The sequence below is a fragment of the Rhinoderma darwinii genome, unplaced genomic scaffold, assembly GCF_050947455.1.
Source record: "Rhinoderma darwinii isolate aRhiDar2 unplaced genomic scaffold, aRhiDar2.hap1 Scaffold_546, whole genome shotgun sequence".
NCBI classification, from domain to species: Eukaryota; Metazoa; Chordata; class Amphibia; order Anura; family Rhinodermatidae; genus Rhinoderma; species Rhinoderma darwinii.
Genome location: NW_027464096.1, coordinates 202,878 through 225,044, shown reverse-complemented (window position 1 = coordinate 225,044; position 22,167 = coordinate 202,878). Strand labels below are relative to the sequence as shown.

The window sequence follows — 22,167 nt, the reverse complement described above, 5'->3', positions numbered from 1 at the left end:
GACTTCAAGCATCCTGTGGGAGAGAAGAAGAGAGTGTTGTGGATTATCTTGAACTGTTTAAAAAATGCCCTATGGAAGGTGCGCAACATCTTACTGTTCAGAAGAGACACCATTTCCGAGAAAGACTGTATAAAGCTGGCCCTAAGTGAAATTTACGTCTTCTATTTGTTGGACAGGAAGAGAGTGGGTCCAAAAGCCTCAAGCTGGTGGAATTTAAGAAGTTGGAACGTCCTGTTGGAAGATGTTTGAACTGAAGCTTTTTTCTGTTTCGCAGATTTTATAAGAAATAGCTGAATAAGAACTAAAAAAATTAAAATGTAAAAATCTGTTCTTATCAGTTTAATATCTGATACGTCCCCTATCTGGGGACCATATATTAAATGGATTTTTCGAACAGGGAGATGGAAATAGAGCTTGCTCTGTCCACTCCACGCATTGACCTGGTATTGCAGTATTTCCAGGACCGGTGCACCCTTCCCTTATGTGTTGACTAAAATCAGATTCCAAAAGTGCTATTTGTGTTTGCTATTGTTTTTGTCTTTCTGATGGGATCTCCCCTTTTAATCCCATTATTTCAACACCTGTTGGACAATGCATTTGTACAGTCATGTGTGATAATGAGCTCATTTATTAAATGCAATTAATTAATACATTGCCACCTCTTGTTGTGTGTGTGTGTGTGTGTGTGTGTGTGTGTGTGTGTGTGTGTGTGTGTGTGTGTGTGTGTGTGTCTTCTGTGTTTCTGTGTTTCCGGCATTTCACATTGGAACAGCTCATTCACCTTCCTTGTCTTCTCTCCGCCCTCCCTTTTAGGTAAGTTAAAGAGCTGCACCTGAGCCAGCCACTGATTGATGCAGCACCACAGTCAAATAGTGGAGTGGAGTGGAGTAGGGGAACAGCAAACAGCCATTAAAGCAGCCAGCCGCCTACCCGCCACAATGGACCTACCTGTGTACACTAGATGGATGTGATGGAATGTACTGTCGTCCCTACATTTCAAGAAGAAGTAAGAATTGCAGTTGCAACAAACCCTTGCTTGCCTACAAAGAGAGCAGCAATTTGGATTTGTTACTATGTTACCTGGAAGAATAACAAACTGTGCAAGGATGGAGGTTGTAGGAGCAAAGAGAAGTTGTCTGTAAAGTTGGTGGATGCCTATTTTCCATTTTGCAGTCCCTTGTCTCCCTCTTGTGGCCTCCTGGAGGCAAGTAGCTGTGCAAAAAAAAGACAGCCTGGCGGCCGGCTGTTGCAGTGTTGCCCTCTCAGGCAACACTGAGTGACTGACTGAGCCGCACCGTCTTATATAAAGTTCAGACGGAACTTTGCACGTGTCATAGTGGAGCCCTCAGGATTCCAGAGCCAGCTTTCTGACATCATAATGGGGCCTGCCTCAGAGATAAAAGCCTGGGCCCAGGCAGTGTTGGTCAGTGCTGCTCAGCAGGCAGCACCGGACTGGATTGGATTAAAGCTGATACAAGGTGTGAAGGAACAAGGGGTGGCTGTGGGCATGCACTTGCTGCCGCTGCCAGTGTTTATCTGCATGGCAGGAGGGCATTTGGGCGTTGCCAGGAAGGCGTTTTTATGTAGATTCCTCCTCCTCTTTCAGCACTGCATTGTGGTGCAAGCAAAAGAAGCAAATCCTGTCTGGCTTCCTCTCCGGCCTTTATTCACCTCCCTCCCGCTTAGTAGCTGTAAATGTGTGTGAGCCTGCAGGGCCCCATGGAATTGCCTAGGAGTAGGCTGAATCAATCGCTGCAAGGGGTGAACAGCAGTATTAGGCAGGCTCGGTCAACGGCCGGCCCATTCGGGTTATCGCTTCTCGGCCTTTTGGCTAAGATCAAGTGTAGTATCTGTTCTTATCAGTTTAATATCTGATACGTCCCCTATCTGGGGACCATATATTAAATGGATTTTTCGAACAGGGAGATGGAAATAGAGCTTGCTCTGTCCACTCCACGCATTGACCTGGTATTGCAGTATTTCCAGGACCGGTGCACCCTTCCCTTATGTGTTGACTAAAATCAGATTCCAAAAGTGCTATTTGTGTTTGCTATTGTTTTTGTCTTTCTGATGGGATCTCCCCTTTTAATCCCATTATTTCAACACCTGTTGGACAATGCATTTGTACAGTCATGTGTGATAATGAGCTCATTTATTAAATGCAATTAATTAATACATTGCCACCTCTTGTTGTGTGTGTGTGTGTGTGTGTGTGTGTGTGTGTGTGTGTGTGTGTGTGTGTGTGTGTGTGTGTGTGTGTGTGTGTCTTCTGTGTTTCTGTGTTTCCGGCATTTCACATTGGAACAGCTCATTCACCTTCCTTGTCTTCTCTCCGCCCTCCCTTTTAGGTAAGTTAAAGAGCTGCACCTGAGCCAGCCACTGATTGATGCAGCACCACAGTCAAATAGTGGAGTGGAGTGGAGTAGGGGAACAGCAAACAGCCATTAAAGCAGCCAGCCGCCTACCCGCCACAATGGACCTACCTGTGTACACTAGATGGATGTGATGGAATGTACTGTCGTCCCTACATTTCAAGAAGAAGTAAGAATTGCAGTTGCAACAAACCCTTGCTTGCCTACAAAGAGAGCAGCAATTTGGATTTGTTACTATGTTACCTGGAAGAATAACAAACTGTGCAAGGATGGAGGTTGTAGGAGCAAAGAGAAGTTGTCTGTAAAGTTGGTGGATGCCTATTTTCCATTTTGCAGTCCCTTGTCTCCCTCTTGTGGCCTCCTGGAGGCAAGTAGCTGTGCAAAAAAAAGACAGCCTGGCGGCCGGCTGTTGCAGTGTTGCCCTCTCAGGCAACACTGAGTGACTGACTGAGCCGCACCGTCTTATATAAAGTTCAGACGGAACTTTGCACGTGTCATAGTGGAGCCCTCAGGATTCCAGAGCCAGCTTTCTGACATCATAATGGGGCCTGCCTCAGAGATAAAAGCCTGGGCCCAGGCAGTGTTGGTCAGTGCTGCTCAGCAGGCAGCACCGGACTGGATTGGATTAAAGCTGATACAAGGTGTGAAGGAACAAGGGGTGGCTGTGGGCATGCACTTGCTGCCGCTGCCAGTGTTTATCTGCATGGCAGGAGGGCATTTGGGCGTTGCCAGGAAGGCGTTTTTATGTAGATTCCTCCTCCTCTTTCAGCACTGCATTGTGGTGCAAGCAAAAGAAGCAAATCCTGTCTGGCTTCCTCTCCGGCCTTTATTCACCTCCCTCCCGCTTAGTAGCTGTAAATGTGTGTGAGCCTGCAGGGCCCCATGGAATTGCCTAGGAGTAGGCTGAATCAATCGCTGCAAGGGGTGAACAGCAGTATTAGGCAGGCTCGGTCAACGGCCGGCCCATTCGGGTTATCGCTTCTCGGCCTTTTGGCTAAGATCAAGTGTAGTATCTGTTCTTATCAGTTTAATATCTGATACGTCCCCTATCTGGGGACCATATATTAAATGGATTTTTCGAACAGGGAGATGGAAATAGAGCTTGCTCTGTCCACTCCACGCATTGACCTGGTATTGCAGTATTTCCAGGACCGGTGCACCCTTCCCTTATGTGTTGACTAAAATCAGATTCCAAAAGTGCTATTTGTGTTTGCTATTGTTTTTGTCTTTCTGATGGGATCTCCCCTTTTAATCCCATTATTTCAACACCTGTTGGACAATGCATTTGTACAGTCATGTGTGATAATGAGCTCATTTATTAAATGCAATTAATTAATACATTGCCACCTCTTGTTGTGTGTGTGTGTGTGTGTGTGTGTGTGTGTGTGTGTGTGTGTGTGTGTGTGTGTGTGTGTGTGTGTGTGTGTCTTCTGTGTTTCTGTGTTTCCGGCATTTCACATTGGAACAGCTCATTCACCTTCCTTGTCTTCTCTCCGCCCTCCCTTTTAGGTAAGTTAAAGAGCTGCACCTGAGCCAGCCACTGATTGATGCAGCACCACAGTCAAATAGTGGAGTGGAGTGGAGTAGGGGAACAGCAAACAGCCATTAAAGCAGCCAGCCGCCTACCCGCCACAATGGACCTACCTGTGTACACTAGATGGATGTGATGGAATGTACTGTCGTCCCTACATTTCAAGAAGAAGTAAGAATTGCAGTTGCAACAAACCCTTGCTTGCCTACAAAGAGAGCAGCAATTTGGATTTGTTACTATGTTACCTGGAAGAATAACAAACTGTGCAAGGATGGAGGTTGTAGGAGCAAAGAGAAGTTGTCTGTAAAGTTGGTGGATGCCTATTTTCCATTTTGCAGTCCCTTGTCTCCCTCTTGTGGCCTCCTGGAGGCAAGTAGCTGTGCAAAAAAAAGACAGCCTGGCGGCCGGCTGTTGCAGTGTTGCCCTCTCAGGCAACACTGAGTGACTGACTGAGCCGCACCGTCTTATATAAAGTTCAGACGGAACTTTGCACGTGTCATAGTGGAGCCCTCAGGATTCCAGAGCCAGCTTTCTGACATCATAATGGGGCCTGCCTCAGAGATAAAAGCCTGGGCCCAGGCAGTGTTGGTCAGTGCTGCTCAGCAGGCAGCACCGGACTGGATTGGATTAAAGCTGATACAAGGTGTGAAGGAACAAGGGGTGGCTGTGGGCATGCACTTGCTGCCGCTGCCAGTGTTTATCTGCATGGCAGGAGGGCATTTGGGCGTTGCCAGGAAGGCGTTTTTATGTAGATTCCTCCTCCTCTTTCAGCACTGCATTGTGGTGCAAGCAAAAGAAGCAAATCCTGTCTGGCTTCCTCTCCGGCCTTTATTCACCTCCCTCCCGCTTAGTAGCTGTAAATGTGTGTGAGCCTGCAGGGCCCCATGGAATTGCCTAGGAGTAGGCTGAATCAATCGCTGCAAGGGGTGAACAGCAGTATTAGGCAGGCTCGGTCAACGGCCGGCCCATTCGGGTTATCGCTTCTCGGCCTTTTGGCTAAGATCAAGTGTAGTACCTGCTCAAGCTGAGGTTAGTAATCATCCCTGCCGGTGGTACGTGGGCCATCGTAGGGGGATGACAGAACGCCGAGGTGAGGGCAGGGAACCACAACGGTCATCGCTCTGGTGTACGCATTTGGTTTAAAGGTACCATTTGTAGGTGACCAGGCGACCGCCGGATCGAGGTCATTAGGCCGGGTAGTTTGGAAGCCCGAGTTGCTATGTGCCCCAGGGCTGGTGACCCTGGGGTGCCCTAACTCACTGGGGGTGGGATCCCACTGAGTGAAGGCACACTTGCACGCACTCTCTTTCACGCTATATGAGCACACACCTTTATTCTCCCGGCCTTCTGGCTGGGAGATGAGGAATTTTTTATACCTGGCGGATGTCCAGGCTGTATCACAGCGCACATCCACTTATTTAATTTTGTTTTTCACTGTGTGTTTGTCACGTTTGTCACAAGGATTTTGGGATGCGGTGCCCTTTTGGGACCCTCCTGAGGTCTAGGGGGAAAATGTGTGGCCTTCTGGTTCCTTTTTCCCCTGCAACCCGGCCTCCCTTCTTCGGAGGGGAGGTGCAACTAGGATGCAGGCTCCTAGGTGGACACTGGGGTGGCAGCCCAGGTAGAAGCCTAGGAGTGTGTTTGGGTCTCCCTAAGCTTCGGCGAGGGGGGACCATCGATCCTTGATCCTCTAGGCCTATGGTTTGGAGGGTCAGGGAATGGTTATGCGGGGCCTCTCTCTTTTAAGAGAAGGGCTGCGATAGACCGCATCCTTGTGCACTTTTTGTGTGGCACCTCTGCACTTTTTATGCACTTGGGTGATAGAAAGCACGACTCGGGCTTTCAAAAAAAAAAAAAAAAAATCTGTTCTTATCAGTTTAATATCTGATACGTCCCCTATCTGGGGACCATATATTAAATGGATTTTTCGAACAGGGAGATGGAAATAGAGCTTGCTCTGTCCACTCCACGCATTGACCTGGTATTGCAGTATTTCCAGGACCGGTGCACCCTTCCCTTATGTGTTGACTAAAATCAGATTCCAAAAGTGCTATTTGTGTTTGCTATTGTTTTTGTCTTTCTGATGGGATCTCCCCTTTTAATCCCATTATTTCAACACCTGTTGGACAATGCATTTGTACAGTCATGTGTGATAATGAGCTCATTTATTAAATGCAATTAATTAATACATTGCCACCTCTTGTTGTGTGTGTGTGTGTGTGTGTGTGTGTGTGTGTGTGTGTGTGTGTGTGTGTGTGTGTGTGTGTGTGTGTGTGTGTGTCTTCTGTGTTTCTGTGTTTCCGGCATTTCACATTGGAACAGCTCATTCACCTTCCTTGTCTTCTCTCCGCCCTCCCTTTTAGGTAAGTTAAAGAGCTGCACCTGAGCCAGCCACTGATTGATGCAGCACCACAGTCAAATAGTGGAGTGGAGTGGAGTAGGGGAACAGCAAACAGCCATTAAAGCAGCCAGCCGCCTACCCGCCACAATGGACCTACCTGTGTACACTAGATGGATGTGATGGAATGTACTGTCGTCCCTACATTTCAAGAAGAAGTAAGAATTGCAGTTGCAACAAACCCTTGCTTGCCTACAAAGAGAGCAGCAATTTGGATTTGTTACTATGTTACCTGGAAGAATAACAAACTGTGCAAGGATGGAGGTTGTAGGAGCAAAGAGAAGTTGTCTGTAAAGTTGGTGGATGCCTATTTTCCATTTTGCAGTCCCTTGTCTCCCTCTTGTGGCCTCCTGGAGGCAAGTAGCTGTGCAAAAAAAAGACAGCCTGGCGGCCGGCTGTTGCAGTGTTGCCCTCTCAGGCAACACTGAGTGACTGACTGAGCCGCACCGTCTTATATAAAGTTCAGACGGAACTTTGCACGTGTCATAGTGGAGCCCTCAGGATTCCAGAGCCAGCTTTCTGACATCATAATGGGGCCTGCCTCAGAGATAAAAGCCTGGGCCCAGGCAGTGTTGGTCAGTGCTGCTCAGCAGGCAGCACCGGACTGGATTGGATTAAAGCTGATACAAGGTGTGAAGGAACAAGGGGTGGCTGTGGGCATGCACTTGCTGCCGCTGCCAGTGTTTATCTGCATGGCAGGAGGGCATTTGGGCGTTGCCAGGAAGGCGTTTTTATGTAGATTCCTCCTCCTCTTTCAGCACTGCATTGTGGTGCAAGCAAAAGAAGCAAATCCTGTCTGGCTTCCTCTCCGGCCTTTATTCACCTCCCTCCCGCTTAGTAGCTGTAAATGTGTGTGAGCCTGCAGGGCCCCATGGAATTGCCTAGGAGTAGGCTGAATCAATCGCTGCAAGGGGTGAACAGCAGTATTAGGCAGGCTCGGTCAACGGCCGGCCCATTCGGGTTATCGCTTCTCGGCCTTTTGGCTAAGATCAAGTGTAGTACCTGCTCAAGCTGAGGTTAGTAATCATCCCTGCCGGTGGTACGTGGGCCATCGTAGGGGGATGACAGAACGCCGAGGTGAGGGCAGGGAACCACAACGGTCATCGCTCTGGTGTACGCATTTGGTTTAAAGGTACCATTTGTAGGTGACCAGGCGACCGCCGGATCGAGGTCATTAGGCCGGGTAGTTTGGAAGCCCGAGTTGCTATGTGCCCCAGGGCTGGTGACCCTGGGGTGCCCTAACTCACTGGGGGTGGGATCCCACTGAGTGAAGGCACACTTGCACGCACTCTCTTTCACGCTATATGAGCACACACCTTTATTCTCCCGGCCTTCTGGCTGGGAGATGAGGAATTTTTTATACCTGGCGGATGTCCAGGCTGTATCACAGCGCACATCCACTTATTTAATTTTGTTTTTCACTGTGTGTTTGTCACGTTTGTCACAAGGATTTTGGGATGCGGTGCCCTTTTGGGACCCTCCTGAGGTCTAGGGGGAAAATGTGTGGCCTTCTGGTTCCTTTTTCCCCTGCAACCCGGCCTCCCTTCTTCGGAGGGGAGGTGCAACTAGGATGCAGGCTCCTAGGTGGACACTGGGGTGGCAGCCCAGGTAGAAGCCTAGGAGTGTGTTTGGGTCTCCCTAAGCTTCGGCGAGGGGGGACCATCGATCCTTGATCCTCTAGGCCTATGGTTTGGAGGGTCAGGGAATGGTTATGCGGGGCCTCTCTCTTTTAAGAGAAGGGCTGCGATAGACCGCATCCTTGTGCACTTTTTGTGTGGCACCTCTGCACTTTTTATGCACTTGGGTGATAGAAAGCACGACTCGGGCTTTCAAAAAAAAAAAAAAAAAATCTGTTCTTATCAGTTTAATATCTGATACGTCCCCTATCTGGGGACCATATATTAAATGGATTTTTCGAACAGGGAGATGGAAATAGAGCTTGCTCTGTCCACTCCACGCATTGACCTGGTATTGCAGTATTTCCAGGACCGGTGCACCCTTCCCTTATGTGTTGACTAAAATCAGATTCCAAAAGTGCTATTTGTGTTTGCTATTGTTTTTGTCTTTCTGATGGGATCTCCCCTTTTAATCCCATTATTTCAACACCTGTTGGACAATGCATTTGTACAGTCATGTGTGATAATGAGCTCATTTATTAAATGCAATTAATTAATACATTGCCACCTCTTGTTGTGTGTGTGTGTGTGTGTGTGTGTGTGTGTGTGTGTGTGTGTGTGTGTGTGTGTGTGTGTGTGTGTGTGTGTGTGTGTGTGTGTGTGTGTGTGTGTCTTCTGTGTTTCTGTGTTTCCGGCATTTCACATTGGAACAGCTCATTCACCTTCCTTGTCTTCTCTCCGCCCTCCCTTTTAGGTAAGTTAAAGAGCTGCACCTGAGCCAGCCACTGATTGATGCAGCACCACAGTCAAATAGTGGAGTGGAGTGGAGTAGGGGAACAGCAAACAGCCATTAAAGCAGCCAGCCGCCTACCCGCCACAATGGACCTACCTGTGTACACTAGATGGATGTGATGGAATGTACTGTCGTCCCTACATTTCAAGAAGAAGTAAGAATTGCAGTTGCAACAAACCCTTGCTTGCCTACAAAGAGAGCAGCAATTTGGATTTGTTACTATGTTACCTGGAAGAATAACAAACTGTGCAAGGATGGAGGTTGTAGGAGCAAAGAGAAGTTGTCTGTAAAGTTGGTGGATGCCTATTTTCCATTTTGCAGTCCCTTGTCTCCCTCTTGTGGCCTCCTGGAGGCAAGTAGCTGTGCAAAAAAAAGACAGCCTGGCGGCCGGCTGTTGCAGTGTTGCCCTCTCAGGCAACACTGAGTGACTGACTGAGCCGCACCGTCTTATATAAAGTTCAGACGGAACTTTGCACGTGTCATAGTGGAGCCCTCAGGATTCCAGAGCCAGCTTTCTGACATCATAATGGGGCCTGCCTCAGAGATAAAAGCCTGGGCCCAGGCAGTGTTGGTCAGTGCTGCTCAGCAGGCAGCACCGGACTGGATTGGATTAAAGCTGATACAAGGTGTGAAGGAACAAGGGGTGGCTGTGGGCATGCACTTGCTGCCGCTGCCAGTGTTTATCTGCATGGCAGGAGGGCATTTGGGCGTTGCCAGGAAGGCGTTTTTATGTAGATTCCTCCTCCTCTTTCAGCACTGCATTGTGGTGCAAGCAAAAGAAGCAAATCCTGTCTGGCTTCCTCTCCGGCCTTTATTCACCTCCCTCCCGCTTAGTAGCTGTAAATGTGTGTGAGCCTGCAGGGCCCCATGGAATTGCCTAGGAGTAGGCTGAATCAATCGCTGCAAGGGGTGAACAGCAGTATTAGGCAGGCTCGGTCAACGGCCGGCCCATTCGGGTTATCGCTTCTCGGCCTTTTGGCTAAGATCAAGTGTAGTACCTGCTCAAGCTGAGGTTAGTAATCATCCCTGCCGGTGGTACGTGGGCCATCGTAGGGGGATGACAGAACGCCGAGGTGAGGGCAGGGAACCACAACGGTCATCGCTCTGGTGTACGCATTTGGTTTAAAGGTACCATTTGTAGGTGACCAGGCGACCGCCGGATCGAGGTCATTAGGCCGGGTAGTTTGGAAGCCCGAGTTGCTATGTGCCCCAGGGCTGGTGACCCTGGGGTGCCCTAACTCACTGGGGGTGGGATCCCACTGAGTGAAGGCACACTTGCACGCACTCTCTTTCACGCTATATGAGCACACACCTTTATTCTCCCGGCCTTCTGGCTGGGAGATGAGGAATTTTTTATACCTGGCGGATGTCCAGGCTGTATCACAGCGCACATCCACTTATTTAATTTTGTTTTTCACTGTGTGTTTGTCACGTTTGTCACAAGGATTTTGGGATGCGGTGCCCTTTTGGGACCCTCCTGAGGTCTAGGGGGAAAATGTGTGGCCTTCTGGTTCCTTTTTCCCCTGCAACCCGGCCTCCCTTCTTCGGAGGGGAGGTGCAACTAGGATGCAGGCTCCTAGGTGGACACTGGGGTGGCAGCCCAGGTAGAAGCCTAGGAGTGTGTTTGGGTCTCCCTAAGCTTCGGCGAGGGGGGACCATCGATCCTTGATCCTCTAGGCCTATGGTTTGGAGGGTCAGGGAATGGTTATGCGGGGCCTCTCTCTTTTAAGAGAAGGGCTGCGATAGACCGCATCCTTGTGCACTTTTTGTGTGGCACCTCTGCACTTTTTATGCACTTGGGTGATAGAAAGCACGACTCGGGCTTTCAAAAAAAAAAAAAAAAAATCTGTTCTTATCAGTTTAATATCTGATACGTCCCCTATCTGGGGACCATATATTAAATGGATTTTTCGAACAGGGAGATGGAAATAGAGCTTGCTCTGTCCACTCCACGCATTGACCTGGTATTGCAGTATTTCCAGGACCGGTGCACCCTTCCCTTATGTGTTGACTAAAATCAGATTCCAAAAGTGCTATTTGTGTTTGCTATTGTTTTTGTCTTTCTGATGGGATCTCCCCTTTTAATCCCATTATTTCAACACCTGTTGGACAATGCATTTGTACAGTCATGTGTGATAATGAGCTCATTTATTAAATGCAATTAATTAATACATTGCCACCTCTTGTTGTGTGTGTGTGTGTGTGTGTGTGTGTGTGTGTGTGTGTGTGTGTGTGTCTTCTGTGTTTCTGTGTTTCCGGCATTTCACATTGGAACAGCTCATTCACCTTCCTTGTCTTCTCTCCGCCCTCCCTTTTAGGTAAGTTAAAGAGCTGCACCTGAGCCAGCCACTGATTGATGCAGCACCACAGTCAAATAGTGGAGTGGAGTGGAGTAGGGGAACAGCAAACAGCCATTAAAGCAGCCAGCCGCCTACCCGCCACAATGGACCTACCTGTGTACACTAGATGGATGTGATGGAATGTACTGTCGTCCCTACATTTCAAGAAGAAGTAAGAATTGCAGTTGCAACAAACCCTTGCTTGCCTACAAAGAGAGCAGCAATTTGGATTTGTTACTATGTTACCTGGAAGAATAACAAACTGTGCAAGGATGGAGGTTGTAGGAGCAAAGAGAAGTTGTCTGTAAAGTTGGTGGATGCCTATTTTCCATTTTGCAGTCCCTTGTCTCCCTCTTGTGGCCTCCTGGAGGCAAGTAGCTGTGCAAAAAAAAGACAGCCTGGCGGCCGGCTGTTGCAGTGTTGCCCTCTCAGGCAACACTGAGTGACTGACTGAGCCGCACCGTCTTATATAAAGTTCAGACGGAACTTTGCACGTGTCATAGTGGAGCCCTCAGGATTCCAGAGCCAGCTTTCTGACATCATAATGGGGCCTGCCTCAGAGATAAAAGCCTGGGCCCAGGCAGTGTTGGTCAGTGCTGCTCAGCAGGCAGCACCGGACTGGATTGGATTAAAGCTGATACAAGGTGTGAAGGAACAAGGGGTGGCTGTGGGCATGCACTTGCTGCCGCTGCCAGTGTTTATCTGCATGGCAGGAGGGCATTTGGGCGTTGCCAGGAAGGCGTTTTTATGTAGATTCCTCCTCCTCTTTCAGCACTGCATTGTGGTGCAAGCAAAAGAAGCAAATCCTGTCTGGCTTCCTCTCCGGCCTTTATTCACCTCCCTCCCGCTTAGTAGCTGTAAATGTGTGTGAGCCTGCAGGGCCCCATGGAATTGCCTAGGAGTAGGCTGAATCAATCGCTGCAAGGGGTGAACAGCAGTATTAGGCAGGCTCGGTCAACGGCCGGCCCATTCGGGTTATCGCTTCTCGGCCTTTTGGCTAAGATCAAGTGTAGTACCTGCTCAAGCTGAGGTTAGTAATCATCCCTGCCGGTGGTACGTGGGCCATTGTAGGGGGATGACAGAACGCCGAGGTGAGGGCAGGGAACCACAACGGTCATCGCTCTGGTGTACGCATTTGGTTTAAAGGTACCATTTGTAGGTGACCAGGCGACCGCCGGATCGAGGTCATTAGGCCGGGTAGTTTGGAAGCCCGAGTTGCTATGTGCCCCAGGGCTGGTGACCCTGGGGTGCCCTAACTCACTGGGGGTGGGATCCCACTGAGTGAAGGCACACTTGCACGCACTCTCTTTCACGCTATATGAGCACACACCTTTATTCTCCCGGCCTTCTGGCTGGGAGATGAGGAATTTTTTATACCTGGCGGATGTCCAGGCTGTATCACAGCGCACATCCACTTATTTAATTTTGTTTTTCACTGTGTGTTTGTCACGTTTGTCACAAGGATTTTGGGATGCGGTGCCCTTTTGGGACCCTCCTGAGGTCTAGGGGGAAAATGTGTGGCCTTCTGGTTCCTTTTTCCCCTGCAACCCGGCCTCCCTTCTTCGGAGGGGAGGTGCAACTAGGATGCAGGCTCCTAGGTGGACACTGGGGTGGCAGCCCAGGTAGAAGCCTAGGAGTGTGTTTGGGTCTCCCTAAGCTTCGGCGAGGGGGGACCATCGATCCTTGATCCTCTAGGCCTATGGTTTGGAGGGTCAGGGAATGGTTATGCGGGGCCTCTCTCTTTTAAGAGAAGGGCTGCGATAGACCGCATCCTTGTGCACTTTTTGTGTGGCACCTCTGCACTTTTTATGCACTTGGGTGATAGAAAGCACGACTCGGGCTTTCAAAAAAAAAAAAAAAAAATCTGTTCTTATCAGTTTAATATCTGATACGTCCCCTATCTGGGGACCATATATTAAATGGATTTTTCGAACAGGGAGATGGAAATAGAGCTTGCTCTGTCCACTCCACGCATTGACCTGGTATTGCAGTATTTCCAGGACCGGTGCACCCTTCCCTTATGTGTTGACTAAAATCAGATTCCAAAAGTGCTATTTGTGTTTGCTATTGTTTTTGTCTTTCTGATGGGATCTCCCCTTTTAATCCCATTATTTCAACACCTGTTGGACAATGCATTTGTACAGTCATGTGTGATAATGAGCTCATTTATTAAATGCAATTAATTAATACATTGCCACCTCTTGTTGTGTGTGTGTGTGTGTGTGTGTGTGTGTGTGTGTGTGTGTGTGTGTGTGTGTGTGTGTGTGTGTCTTCTGTGTTTCTGTGTTTCCGGCATTTCACATTGGAACAGCTCATTCACCTTCCTTGTCTTCTCTCCGCCCTCCCTTTTAGGTAAGTTAAAGAGCTGCACCTGAGCCAGCCACTGATTGATGCAGCACCACAGTCAAATAGTGGAGTGGAGTGGAGTAGGGGAACAGCAAACAGCCATTAAAGCAGCCAGCCGCCTACCCGCCACAATGGACCTACCTGTGTACACTAGATGGATGTGATGGAATGTACTGTCGTCCCTACATTTCAAGAAGAAGTAAGAATTGCAGTTGCAACAAACCCTTGCTTGCCTACAAAGAGAGCAGCAATTTGGATTTGTTACTATGTTACCTGGAAGAATAACAAACTGTGCAAGGATGGAGGTTGTAGGAGCAAAGAGAAGTTGTCTGTAAAGTTGGTGGATGCCTATTTTCCATTTTGCAGTCCCTTGTCTCCCTCTTGTGGCCTCCTGGAGGCAAGTAGCTGTGCAAAAAAAAGACAGCCTGGCGGCCGGCTGTTGCAGTGTTGCCCTCTCAGGCAACACTGAGTGACTGACTGAGCCGCACCGTCTTATATAAAGTTCAGACGGAACTTTGCACGTGTCATAGTGGAGCCCTCAGGATTCCAGAGCCAGCTTTCTGACATCATAATGGGGCCTGCCTCAGAGATAAAAGCCTGGGCCCAGGCAGTGTTGGTCAGTGCTGCTCAGCAGGCAGCACCGGACTGGATTGGATTAAAGCTGATACAAGGTGTGAAGGAACAAGGGGTGGCTGTGGGCATGCACTTGCTGCCGCTGCCAGTGTTTATCTGCATGGCAGGAGGGCATTTGGGCGTTGCCAGGAAGGCGTTTTTATGTAGATTCCTCCTCCTCTTTCAGCACTGCATTGTGGTGCAAGCAAAAGAAGCAAATCCTGTCTGGCTTCCTCTCCGGCCTTTATTCACCTCCCTCCCGCTTAGTAGCTGTAAATGTGTGTGAGCCTGCAGGGCCCCATGGAATTGCCTAGGAGTAGGCTGAATCAATCGCTGCAAGGGGTGAACAGCAGTATTAGGCAGGCTCGGTCAACGGCCGGCCCATTCGGGTTATCGCTTCTCGGCCTTTTGGCTAAGATCAAGTGTAGTACCTGCTCAAGCTGAGGTTAGTAATCATCCCTGCCGGTGGTACGTGGGCCATCGTAGGGGGATGACAGAACGCCGAGGTGAGGGCAGGGAACCACAACGGTCATCGCTCTGGTGTACGCATTTGGTTTAAAGGTACCATTTGTAGGTGACCAGGCGACCGCCGGATCGAGGTCATTAGGCCGGGTAGTTTGGAAGCCCGAGTTGCTATGTGCCCCAGGGCTGGTGACCCTGGGGTGCCCTAACTCACTGGGGGTGGGATCCCACTGAGTGAAGGCACACTTGCACGCACTCTCTTTCACGCTATATGAGCACACACCTTTATTCTCCCGGCCTTCTGGCTGGGAGATGAGGAATTTTTTATACCTGGCGGATGTCCAGGCTGTATCACAGCGCACATCCACTTATTTAATTTTGTTTTTCACTGTGTGTTTGTCACGTTTGTCACAAGGATTTTGGGATGCGGTGCCCTTTTGGGACCCTCCTGAGGTCTAGGGGGAAAATGTGTGGCCTTCTGGTTCCTTTTTCCCCTGCAACCCGGCCTCCCTTCTTCGGAGGGGAGGTGCAACTAGGATGCAGGCTCCTAGGTGGACACTGGGGTGGCAGCCCAGGTAGAAGCCTAGGAGTGTGTTTGGGTCTCCCTAAGCTTCGGCGAGGGGGGACCATCGATCCTTGATCCTCTAGGCCTATGGTTTGGAGGGTCAGGGAATGGTTATGCGGGGCCTCTCTCTTTTAAGAGAAGGGCTGCGATAGACCGCATCCTTGTGCACTTTTTGTGTGGCACCTCTGCACTTTTTATGCACTTGGGTGATAGAAAGCACGACTCGGGCTTTCAAAAAAAAAAAAAAAAAATCTGTTCTTATCAGTTTAATATCTGATACGTCCCCTATCTGGGGACCATATATTAAATGGATTTTTCGAACAGGGAGATGGAAATAGAGCTTGCTCTGTCCACTCCACGCATTGACCTGGTATTGCAGTATTTCCAGGACCGGTGCACCCTTCCCTTATGTGTTGACTAAAATCAGATTCCAAAAGTGCTATTTGTGTTTGCTATTGTTTTTGTCTTTCTGATGGGATCTCCCCTTTTAATCCCATTATTTCAACACCTGTTGGACAATGCATTTGTACAGTCATGTGTGATAATGAGCTCATTTATTAAATGCAATTAATTAATACATTGCCACCTCTTGTTGTGTGTGTGTGTGTGTGTGTGTGTGTGTGTGTGTGTGTGTGTGTGTGTCTTCTGTGTTTCTGTGTTTCCGGCATTTCACATTGGAACAGCTCATTCACCTTCCTTGTCTTCTCTCCGCCCTCCCTTTTAGGTAAGTTAAAGAGCTGCACCTGAGCCAGCCACTGATTGATGCAGCACCACAGTCAAATAGTGGAGTGGAGTGGAGTAGGGGAACAGCAAACAGCCATTAAAGCAGCCAGCCGCCTACCCGCCACAATGGACCTACCTGTGTACACTAGATGGATGTGATGGAATGTACTGTCGTCCCTACATTTCAAGAAGAAGTAAGAATTGCAGTTGCAACAAACCCTTGCTTGCCTACAAAGAGAGCAGCAATTTGGATTTGTTACTATGTTACCTGGAAGAATAACAAACTGTGCAAGGATGGAGGTTGTAGGAGCAAAGAGAAGTTGTCTGTAAAGTTGGTGGATGCCTATTTTCCATTTTGCAGTCCCTTGTCTCCCTCTTGTGGCCTCCTGGAGGCAAGTAGCTGTGCAAAAAAAAGACAGCCTGGCGGCCGGCTGTTGCAGTGTTGCCCTCTCAGGCAACACTGAGTGACTGACTGAGCCGCACCGTCTTATATAAAGTTCAGACGGAACTTTGCACGTGTCATAGTGGAGCCCTCAGGATTCCAGAGCCAGCTTTCTGACATCATAATGGGGCCTGCCTCAGAGATAAAAGCCTGGGCCCAGGCAGTGTTGGTCAGTGCTGCTCAGCAGGCAGCACCGGACTGGATTGGATTAAAGCTGATACAAGGTGTGAAGGAACAAGGGGTGGCTGTGGGCATGCACTTGCTGCCGCTGCCAGTGTTTATCTGCATGGCAGGAGGGCATTTGGGCGTTGCCAGGAAGGCGTTTTTATGTAGATTCCTCCTCCTCTTTCAGCACTGCATTGTGGTGCAAGCAAAAGAAGCAAATCCTGTCTGGCTTCCTCTCCGGCCTTTATTCACCTCCCTCCCGCTTAGTAGCTGTAAATGTGTGTGAGCCTGCAGGGCCCCATGGAATTGCCTAGGAGTAGGCTGAATCAATCGCTGCAAGGGGTGAACAGCAGTATTAGGCAGGCTCGGTCAACGGCCGGCCCATTCGGGTTATCGCTTCTCGGCCTTTTGGCTAAGATCAAGTGTAGTACCTGCTCAAGCTGAGGTTAGTAATCATCCCTGCCGGTGGTACGTGGGCCATCGTAGGGGGATGACAGAACGCCGAGGTGAGGGCAGGGAACCACAACGGTCATCGCTCTGGTGTACGCATTTGGTTTAAAGGTACCATTTGTAGGTGACCAGGCGACCGCCGGATCGAGGTCATTAGGCCGGGTAGTTTGGAAGCCCGAGTTGCTATGTGCCCCAGGGCTGGTGACCCTGGGGTGCCCTAACTCACTGGGGGTGGGATCCCACTGAGTGAAGGCACACTTGCACGCACTCTCTTTCACGCTATATGAGCACACACCTTTATTCTCCCGGCCTTCTGGCTGGGAGATGAGGAATTTTTTATACCTGGCGGATGTCCAGGCTGTATCACAGCGCACATCCACTTATTTAATTTTGTTTTTCACTGTGTGTTTGTCACGTTTGTCACAAGGATTTTGGGATGCGGTGCCCTTTTGGGACCCTCCTGAGGTCTAGGGGGAAAATGTGTGGCCTTCTGGTTCCTTTTTCCCCTGCAACCCGGCCTCCCTTCTTCGGAGGGGAGGTGCAACTAGGATGCAGGCTCCTAGGTGGACACTGGGGTGGCAGCCCAGGTAGAAGCCTAGGAGTGTGTTTGGGTCTCCCTAAGCTTCGGCGAGGGGGGACCATCGATCCTTGATCCTCTAGGCCTATGGTTTGGAGGGTCAGGGAATGGTTATGCGGGGCCTCTCTCTTTTAAGAGAAGGGCTGCGATAGACCGCATCCTTGTGCACTTTTTGTGTGGCACCTCTGCACTTTTTATGCACTTGGGTGATAGAAAGCACGACTCGGGCTTTCAAAAAAAAAAAAAAAAAATCTGTTCTTATCAGTTTAATATCTGATACGTCCCCTATCTGGGGACCATATATTAAATGGATTTTTCGAACAGGGAGATGGAAATAGAGCTTGCTCTGTCCACTCCACGCATTGACCTGGTATTGCAGTATTTCCAGGACCGGTGCACCCTTCCCTTATGTGTTGACTAAAATCAGATTCCAAAAGTGCTATTTGTGTTTGCTATTGTTTTTGTCTTTCTGATGGGATCTCCCCTTTTAATCCCATTATTTCAACACCTGTTGGACAATGCATTTGTACAGTCATGTGTGATAATGAGCTCATTTATTAAATGCAATTAATTAATACATTGCCACCTCTTGTTGTGTGTGTGTGTGTGTGTGTGTGTGTGTGTGTGTGTGTGTGTGTGTGTGTGTGTGTGTGTGTGTGTGTGTGTCTTCTGTGTTTCTGTGTTTCCGGCATTTCACATTGGAACAGCTCATTCACCTTCCTTGTCTTCTCTCCGCCCTCCCTTTTAGGTAAGTTAAAGAGCTGCACCTGAGCCAGCCACTGATTGATGCAGCACCACAGTCAAATAGTGGAGTGGAGTGGAGTAGGGGAACAGCAAACAGCCATTAAAGCAGCCAGCCGCCTACCCGCCACAATGGACCTACCTGTGTACACTAGATGGATGTGATGGAATGTACTGTCGTCCCTACATTTCAAGAAGAAGTAAGAATTGCAGTTGCAACAAACCCTTGCTTGCCTACAAAGAGAGCAGCAATTTGGATTTGTTACTATGTTACCTGGAAGAATAACAAACTGTGCAAGGATGGAGGTTGTAGGAGCAAAGAGAAGTTGTCTGTAAAGTTGGTGGATGCCTATTTTCCATTTTGCAGTCCCTTGTCTCCCTCTTGTGGCCTCCTGGAGGCAAGTAGCTGTGCAAAAAAAAGACAGCCTGGCGGCCGGCTGTTGCAGTGTTGCCCTCTCAGGCAACACTGAGTGACTGACTGAGCCGCACCGTCTTATATAAAGTTCAGACGGAACTTTGCACGTGTCATAGTGGAGCCCTCAGGATTCCAGAGCCAGCTTTCTGACATCATAATGGGGCCTGCCTCAGAGATAAAAGCCTGGGCCCAGGCAGTGTTGGTCAGTGCTGCTCAGCAGGCAGCACCGGACTGGATTGGATTAAAGCTGATACAAGGTGTGAAGGAACAAGGGGTGGCTGTGGGCATGCACTTGCTGCCGCTGCCAGTGTTTATCTGCATGGCAGGAGGGCATTTGGGCGTTGCCAGGAAGGCGTTTTTATGTAGATTCCTCCTCCTCTTTCAGCACTGCATTGTGGTGCAAGCAAAAGAAGCAAATCCTGTCTGGCTTCCTCTCCGGCCTTTATTCACCTCCCTCCCGCTTAGTAGCTGTAAATGTGTGTGAGCCTGCAGGGCCCCATGGAATTGCCTAGGAGTAGGCTGAATCAATCGCTGCAAGGGGTGAACAGCAGTATTAGGCAGGCTCGGTCAACGGCCGGCCCATTCGGGTTATCGCTTCTCGGCCTTTTGGCTAAGATCAAGTGTAGTACCTGCTCAAGCTGAGGTTAGTAATCATCCCTGCCGGTGGTACGTGGGCCATCGTAGGGGGATGACAGAACGCCGAGGTGAGGGCAGGGAACCACAACGGTCATCGCTCTGGTGTACGCATTTGGTTTAAAGGTACCATTTGTAGGTGACCAGGCGACCGCCGGATCGAGGTCATTAGGCCGGGTAGTTTGGAAGCCCGAGTTGCTATGTGCCCCAGGGCTGGTGACCCTGGGGTGCCCTAACTCACTGGGGGTGGGATCCCACTGAGTGAAGGCACACTTGCACGCACTCTCTTTCACGCTATATGAGCACACACCTTTATTCTCCCGGCCTTCTGGCTGGGAGATGAGGAATTTTTTATACCTGGCGGATGTCCAGGCTGTATCACAGCGCACATCCACTTATTTAATTTTGTTTTTCACTGTGTGTTTGTCACGTTTGTCACAAGGATTTTGGGATGCGGTGCCCTTTTGGGACCCTCCTGAGGTCTAGGGGGAAAATGTGTGGCCTTCTGGTTCCTTTTTCCCCTGCAACCCGGCCTCCCTTCTTCGGAGGGGAGGTGCAACTAGGATGCAGGCTCCTAGGTGGACACTGGGGTGGCAGCCCAGGTAGAAGCCTAGGAGTGTGTTTGGGTCTCCCTAAGCTTCGGCGAGGGGGGACCATCGATCCTTGATCCTCTAGGCCTATGGTTTGGAGGGTCAGGGAATGGTTATGCGGGGCCTCTCTCTTTTAAGAGAAGGGCTGCGATAGACCGCATCCTTGTGCACTTTTTGTGTGGCACCTCTGCACTTTTTATGCACTTGGGTGATAGAAAGCACGACTCGGGCTTTCAAAAAAAAAAAAAAAAAATCTGTTCTTATCAGTTTAATATCTGATACGTCCCCTATCTGGGGACCATATATTAAATGGATTTTTCGAACAGGGAGATGGAAATAGAGCTTGCTCTGTCCACTCCACGCATTGACCTGGTATTGCAGTATTTCCAGGACCGGTGCACCCTTCCCTTATGTGTTGACTAAAATCAGATTCCAAAAGTGCTATTTGTGTTTGCTATTGTTTTTGTCTTTCTGATGGGATCTCCCCTTTTAATCCCATTATTTCAACACCTGTTGGACAATGCATTTGTACAGTCATGTGTGATAATGAGCTCATTTATTAAATGCAATTAATTAATACATTGCCACCTCTTGTTGTGTGTGTGTGTGTGTGTGTGTGTGTGTGTGTGTGTGTGTGTGTGTGTGTGTGTCTTCTGTGTTTCTGTGTTTCCGGCATTTCACATTGGAACAGCTCATTCACCTTCCTTGTCTTCTCTCCGCCCTCCCTTTTAGGTAAGTTAAAGAGCTGCACCTGAGCCAGCCACTGATTGATGCAGCACCACAGTCAAATAGTGGAGTGGAGTGGAGTAGGGGAACAGCAAACAGCCATTAAAGCAGCCAGCCGCCTACCCGCCACAATGGACCTACCTGTGTACACTAGATGGATGTGATGGAATGTACTGTCGTCCCTACATTTCAAGAAGAAGTAAGAATTGCAGTTGCAACAAACCCTTGCTTGCCTACAAAGAGAGCAGCAATTTGGATTTGTTACTATGTTACCTGGAAGAATAACAAACTGTGCAAGGATGGAGGTTGTAGGAGCAAAGAGAAGTTGTCTGTAAAGTTGGTGGATGCCTATTTTCCATTTTGCAGTCCCTTGTCTCCCTCTTGTGGCCTCCTGGAGGCAAGTAGCTGTGCAAAAAAAAGACAGCCTGGCGGCCGGCTGTTGCAGTGTTGCCCTCTCAGGCAACACTGAGTGACTGACTGAGCCGCACCGTCTTATATAAAGTTCAGACGGAACTTTGCACGTGTCATAGTGGAGCCCTCAGGATTCCAGAGCCAGCTTTCTGACATCATAATGGGGCCTGCCTCAGAGATAAAAGCCTGGGCCCAGGCAGTGTTGGTCAGTGCTGCTCAGCAGGCAGCACCGGACTGGATTGGATTAAAGCTGATACAAGGTGTGAAGGAACAAGGGGTGGCTGTGGGCATGCACTTGCTGCCGCTGCCAGTGTTTATCTGCATGGCAGGAGGGCATTTGGGCGTTGCCAGGAAGGCGTTTTTATGTAGATTCCTCCTCCTCTTTCAGCACTGCATTGTGGTGCAAGCAAAAGAAGCAAATCCTGTCTGGCTTCCTCTCCGGCCTTTATTCACCTCCCTCCCGCTTAGTAGCTGTAAATGTGTGTGAGCCTGCAGGGCCCCATGGAATTGCCTAGGAGTAGGCTGAATCAATCGCTGCAAGGGGTGAACAGCAGTATTAGGCAGGCTCGGTCAACGGCCGGCCCATTCGGGTTATCGCTTCTCGGCCTTTTGGCTAAGATCAAGTGTAGTACCTGCTCAAGCTGAGGTTAGTAATCATCCCTGCCGGTGGTACGTGGGCCATCGTAGGGGGATGACAGAACGCCGAGGTGAGGGCAGGGAACCACAACGGTCATCGCTCTGGTGTACGCATTTGGTTTAAAGGTACCATTTGTAGGTGACCAGGCGACCGCCGGATCGAGGTCATTAGGCCGGGTAGTTTGGAAGCCCGAGTTGCTATGTGCCCCAGGGCTGGTGACCCTGGGGTGCCCTAACTCACTGGGGGTGGGATCCCACTGAGTGAAGGCACACTTGCACGCACTCTCTTTCACGCTATATGAGCACACACCTTTATTCTCCCGGCCTTCTGGCTGGGAGATGAGGAATTTTTTATACCTGGCGGATGTCCAGGCTGTATCACAGCGCACATCCACTTATTTAATTTTGTTTTTCACTGTGTGTTTGTCACGTTTGTCACAAGGATTTTGGGATGCGGTGCCCTTTTGGGACCCTCCTGAGGTCTAGGGGGAAAATGTGTGGCCTTCTGGTTCCTTTTTCCCCTGCAACCCGGCCTCCCTTCTTCGGAGGGGAGGTGCAACTAGGATGCAGGCTCCTAGGTGGACACTGGGGTGGCAGCCCAGGTAGAAGCCTAGGAGTGTGTTT

The 22,167-nt window shown here is 49.5% G+C and overlaps 10 non-coding genes and 8 pseudogenes across 10 annotated transcripts; all 18 read left to right on the top strand.

Annotated features, from left to right (window-relative positions):
* The first annotated feature begins 286 nt into the window (after positions 1-286).
* Positions 287-477, top strand: LOC142722975 (U2 spliceosomal RNA). The gene has a single exon (XR_012875232.1). It is a non-coding gene; the product is annotated as a U2 spliceosomal RNA (small nuclear RNA).
* A 1,334-nt stretch (positions 478-1,811) lies between these two features.
* On the top strand, positions 1,812-2,002 carry LOC142722946 (U2 spliceosomal RNA). The gene has a single exon (XR_012875205.1). It is a non-coding gene; the product is annotated as a U2 spliceosomal RNA (small nuclear RNA).
* A 1,344-nt stretch (positions 2,003-3,346) lies between these two features.
* LOC142722945 (U2 spliceosomal RNA) lies at positions 3,347-3,537 on the top strand. Its single transcript, XR_012875204.1, has one exon. It is a non-coding gene; the product is annotated as a U2 spliceosomal RNA (small nuclear RNA).
* A 1,342-nt stretch (positions 3,538-4,879) lies between these two features.
* LOC142723061 (U2 spliceosomal RNA) lies at positions 4,880-4,949 on the top strand (annotated as a pseudogene).
* A 787-nt stretch (positions 4,950-5,736) lies between these two features.
* LOC142723014 (U2 spliceosomal RNA) lies at positions 5,737-5,918 on the top strand. Its single transcript, XR_012875268.1, has one exon. It is a non-coding gene; the product is annotated as a U2 spliceosomal RNA (small nuclear RNA).
* A 1,346-nt stretch (positions 5,919-7,264) lies between these two features.
* LOC142723060 (U2 spliceosomal RNA) lies at positions 7,265-7,334 on the top strand (annotated as a pseudogene).
* A 787-nt stretch (positions 7,335-8,121) lies between these two features.
* On the top strand, positions 8,122-8,303 carry LOC142723012 (U2 spliceosomal RNA). The gene has a single exon (XR_012875267.1). It is a non-coding gene; the product is annotated as a U2 spliceosomal RNA (small nuclear RNA).
* Positions 8,304-9,669: 1,366 nt separating this feature from the next.
* On the top strand, positions 9,670-9,739 carry LOC142723059 (U2 spliceosomal RNA; annotated as a pseudogene).
* A 787-nt stretch (positions 9,740-10,526) lies between these two features.
* Positions 10,527-10,708, top strand: LOC142723011 (U2 spliceosomal RNA). The gene has a single exon (XR_012875266.1). It is a non-coding gene; the product is annotated as a U2 spliceosomal RNA (small nuclear RNA).
* A 1,318-nt stretch (positions 10,709-12,026) lies between these two features.
* On the top strand, positions 12,027-12,096 carry LOC142723058 (U2 spliceosomal RNA; annotated as a pseudogene).
* A 787-nt stretch (positions 12,097-12,883) lies between these two features.
* On the top strand, positions 12,884-13,065 carry LOC142723010 (U2 spliceosomal RNA). Its single transcript, XR_012875265.1, has one exon. It is a non-coding gene; the product is annotated as a U2 spliceosomal RNA (small nuclear RNA).
* A 1,334-nt stretch (positions 13,066-14,399) lies between these two features.
* Positions 14,400-14,469, top strand: LOC142723055 (U2 spliceosomal RNA; annotated as a pseudogene).
* A 787-nt stretch (positions 14,470-15,256) lies between these two features.
* LOC142723009 (U2 spliceosomal RNA) lies at positions 15,257-15,438 on the top strand. The gene has a single exon (XR_012875264.1). It is a non-coding gene; the product is annotated as a U2 spliceosomal RNA (small nuclear RNA).
* Positions 15,439-16,756: 1,318 nt separating this feature from the next.
* Positions 16,757-16,826, top strand: LOC142723054 (U2 spliceosomal RNA; annotated as a pseudogene).
* A 787-nt stretch (positions 16,827-17,613) lies between these two features.
* On the top strand, positions 17,614-17,795 carry LOC142723007 (U2 spliceosomal RNA). Its single transcript, XR_012875261.1, has one exon. It is a non-coding gene; the product is annotated as a U2 spliceosomal RNA (small nuclear RNA).
* Positions 17,796-19,137: 1,342 nt separating this feature from the next.
* Positions 19,138-19,207, top strand: LOC142723053 (U2 spliceosomal RNA; annotated as a pseudogene).
* Positions 19,208-19,994: 787 nt separating this feature from the next.
* Positions 19,995-20,176, top strand: LOC142723006 (U2 spliceosomal RNA). Its single transcript, XR_012875260.1, has one exon. It is a non-coding gene; the product is annotated as a U2 spliceosomal RNA (small nuclear RNA).
* A 1,324-nt stretch (positions 20,177-21,500) lies between these two features.
* LOC142723052 (U2 spliceosomal RNA) lies at positions 21,501-21,570 on the top strand (annotated as a pseudogene).
* The last annotated feature ends 597 nt before the right edge of the window (positions 21,571-22,167 follow it).